This window comes from Nannospalax galili, unplaced genomic scaffold (genome assembly GCF_000622305.1).
Source record: "Nannospalax galili isolate Female #2095 unplaced genomic scaffold, S.galili_v1.0 scaffold453, whole genome shotgun sequence".
NCBI lineage: Eukaryota > Metazoa > Chordata > Mammalia > Rodentia > Spalacidae > Nannospalax > Nannospalax galili.
Genome location: NW_008334081.1, coordinates 1,396,099 through 1,400,339, shown reverse-complemented (window position 1 = coordinate 1,400,339; position 4,241 = coordinate 1,396,099).

Below are 4,241 nucleotides of genomic sequence, written 5' to 3'. Positions count from 1 at the left end.
TCTTTTTATGGTGTCACACAATTCCTGCATATTCCATTCTTGTGATTTCTTAAATTTTTCATAATCTTTGCTTGTGTGGTCTAGTTCATCCACTTTGTCTTCCAGTCTTGGTATTCTGTTTTCCATTTCGTTCATCCTATTGGTGAGGCTTTCACCTGTCATTTCTAATTGGCTTACTCTTTCACTTCCTTCTTTATTTCAGTCTGAGTATTTGTATTAGTCATGGTTCTCCAAAGAAACAGAACTGGTAGAATGAGTATATATAGAGAGAGATTTATTGGCTTAGCTCATAGGATAATAGTCCCAATCTGGCACTGAATTTCTGACGAATTCCAAAAGATCAGCTATTCTTCAGTCTACAGCAGCAAGAGGAACTGATCATCAAGAGAGTAGGCAAGCAGCAAGAAGCCTGGCATTCTCCTCTACCTTGGCCTTTTATACCGGCTACCATCAGAAGGTTAACATTTAGGGTGTGTCTTTCTTGCCAATTTTCCAATCATGCTCCTTCCAAGTCCCTGACCATCCAGCCAAACCATTGGCTACAGGCCATGAATCAGTATATAATCGCACTTCTGGCCATTTCTCCTTCTAGGCAAAATGCACAACCATGTGCACTGCCCGAAGTTCTGCCCACTGTGAAGATTTTCCTTCCCCAGTGTCCTTCAGGATTGTTCCAGAAATTGGCTGTAATGCCACAGCTGTCCACTTCTGAGTGGTGCCTGCATAGCATGCAGAACCGTCTGTAAACCAAGCCCTAGTCTTCTCTTCCTCAGTCAGCTGGTCATAGGGCACACCCCATGAAGCCATAGGTGCATGCTTGAGAACAGGAGGCATTGTAACAGGAGTAGGAACCATAGGCATTTGGGCAACTTCTTCATGTAACTTGCTTGTGCCCTCCGGGCCTGCTGGGGCCCAATCACGTATATACCACTTCCATTTGATAGTGGATTGTTGCTGTGCATGTCCTACTTTATGGCTTGGGGTGTCAGATAACACCCAGCTCATGAAGGGCAGCTCTGGTCTATGGTGACTTGGTGGCCCATTGCCAAATGTTCCATTTCCACTAAGGCCCAATAGCAGGCTAAGAGCTGTCTCTCAAAGGGAGAATAGTTGTCCGCAGATGAAGGCAAAGCTTTACTCCAAAATCCCAATGGCCTCCACTGTGATTCCCCTCTGGGGGCCTGCCAGAGACTCCACGCAGCTTCTCTATCTGCCACTGATACCTCAAGCACCATCGGGTCTGTTGGGTCATATGGCCCAAGGGGCAGAGCAGCTTGTACAGCAGCCTGGAGCTGTTGAAGGGCCCTTTCCTGTTCCAGGCCCCACTCAAAGGTAGCCACCACATTCTTCTACCTGTGGATGTCCAGCACCATTGTCTGAACAGGTTCTCTTTTCCGATGTATGTTTTGAAAACGGCAACAAAAATCAGGTGGCTGTGGCTGTGCAGAATTATGCCTGAGTCCTCCATTCTATTCCATCAGCATACATGACCATTTTGTGCATGCTGTCTTTGTTACAATGGCTTTGCAGGATAATTTGAAAGCGGGTATGGTCATGCCTCTGACATTGTTTTTGCCACTGAGGATTGCTTTGGCCATTTGGTGTTCTTTGCACTTCGATATAAATTTTAGGATTGTTCTTTTCTAGTTCTATGAAGCATATCATTGAAATTTTGATGGAGGCTTCCATTTAATCTTAGGTTTATTTTGGTTGTGTAACCATTTTTGCATGTTGATCCATGAGCTTGGGTGTCTTTTCATGGTCTAGTGTCTTCTTCAATTTCTTCAATGTTTTAAAGTTTTCATTGTAAATATCTTTCACCTCCTAGGGTCTATTCCTAGGGTTTTTTTTCTTCTTGTTAATGGGATTTTCTCCTGATTTCTTTCTTAGCAAGTCCATGTGGGTCTACGGAAAGCTGCTGGGTTTTGTACATTGATTTTGTGTTCTGCTACTTTGTTGAAAGTGTTCATAAGATTTCAGAGCTTTCTGGTGGAGTCTTTAGAGTCTTTTAAATATGGGATCACATTGTCCCCAAAAGTAATAATTTTACTTTTTCCAATTTTATTTGTATTTCTTTTATTTCTTTCTTTTGCATTATTGTCTTGGTTAAGAATTCAAGTACTACAGTTAATAAAACTGGAGAGATGCACACCCTTTCTCGTTCCTGGTTATAGAGGACATACTTGGAATTTCTCAGCCTTTAGTACATCAGTGATGTGTGTTTAGAGCCACCATTGTGTTGAGCGGCCTTTCCTTGTTCTCCCAGTTTCTTCAAATATTTCACTATGAGATGTTGAGCTTTTTCAAACACCTTTTCTGTATCTATTTAAATAATCATAGTTTCGGTCCCCAGATCCATTCATGTGCTGCACACTGCTTCTTTGTTTGCAAATACTGAATGATCCTTGCATCCCTGGGATGGAACCAAGTTGATTAGGGGGTATGGTGTTTCTATTGTGTTGTGAAATTCAGTTTCCAGGTGCTGTATTGATAATTTTTACATCTATGTTCATTTCGAAGTTGGTCTGTAGTTTTCCTTTCTTGCCTCCTTGTCTAGTCTAGGAGCTGGGACCATGTGGCTGCATAGAATGAATCTTGTCTGTTGGTTCTTTAAAGATCTGACAGAATTCAGCAGTGAGTGCACCAGCCCTGGCTTTTCATCATCACGAGACCATTACTTCTTCCCTCAGTGTTCAGTATATGTCTGTTTACATTGCTGTGTCTTCTTGATTGAATTTAGATAGGTTATTTGTGTCCAGGGATTCATCCATTTCTTCTTGATCTTCCCATGCATTAGAATATAAGCTTTCAAAGAACCTCTTAATTGTGCTCTTGATTTCACTGTGTTCCAAAGTTCTGGTAAGTTGTGTTTTCATTTTCATTTAATTTCAAGTGTTTAAAAATTTCCTTCTCAATATATTTAATGACCTACTGATCACTAGGGAGTGAATTGCTGATTCTCCATGTGTTTGTACAGTTTTTGTAATTTCCGGTGCTACTGATGTATAGTTTCAGTCCAGTTCAATCTGATAATATACAGCATATTAATTTTTCATTTGTATTTTAATACCTGCTTTATGGCCTAAAATGTGATTTCTCTTAGAGAAAGTTGCAAGGAATATTGCTAAGAATGTGTATTTCATAGCTTTTGGATTGAACATTTGGTATCTGCTAAGCACATTTGATCTATAACACAGCTTAACTCTGAAATTTCTTTGGTGACATTTTCTGGAGATTCTGCCTATTGATATATATATATATATATATATATATATATATGTATAATTTCACATTATTTTATATGTGGCTGTCTATCCCTTTATGTCCAGTACCATTTGTTTTATGAAATTTAATGGCTCATTTACTGCATATATATTTACAATAGTTGTTTCTTCTTCCTCCTCCTCTTCCTCCTCCTCCCCTTCCTCCCCTCCCTCCCCTCCCTCCCCTTCCTCCTCCTCCTCCCCTTCCTCCCCATCCTCCCCTTCCTCTGCTTCCTCCCCTTCCTCCCCTCCCTCCCCTCCCTCCCCTTCCTTCCCTTCTTCTTCTTTCTCCTCTTCCATCTTCTGTTTTGCTCTTGAGACAGTCTCACTTTGTAGCTCAGTCTGGCCTTCAGTTTATGGTGATTCTCCTGCTTCAGTCTCTGGTGCTAGTACTGCAGGGTATGAGTCACCACAACCCATTATATAGTTATGTTCTGATAGATTTTTTCCTTTATTAATATCTAGTGCCTTTTAAATTCTTCTGACTAATTTTGGATTCAAATATAATTTGTTAGCTCTAAGTTTAGCTATTTCTGCCTTCCACTTGTTTGGTGTGTTATTTTCCATCCTTTCACTTTGTGTGTGTGTGTGTGTGTGTGTGTGTGTGTGTGTGTCTTTGCAGTCAACAAAAGGTGGATCTTGGGGCTTTTTATTTTTATTTTTATTGAGCTTTTAAAATTTCATGCAACATTTCCCACTCAAATCCAGACCCCTCTCCCATCCATGCCCCCCCATCCCCCTACTGAACCCTATGCACTCTGCCATACATGCTGAGTCCTATTCATTCAGGTGTTTGTACCCAAATGTCCTTCAGTGTAAATGTGTCCACTGGAGTCTAGTCAGCCCATCCAGTGGTCGTATGTAAGTCATACTCTCCCTCACACAGCAGCAATCAGTCTCAAACAGTTCTCAACCCAGTGCTGGCCCACTATTTCTCACCTCCCCTTTGGGCCCTTGTTTAATTGAGTTGACATGAGC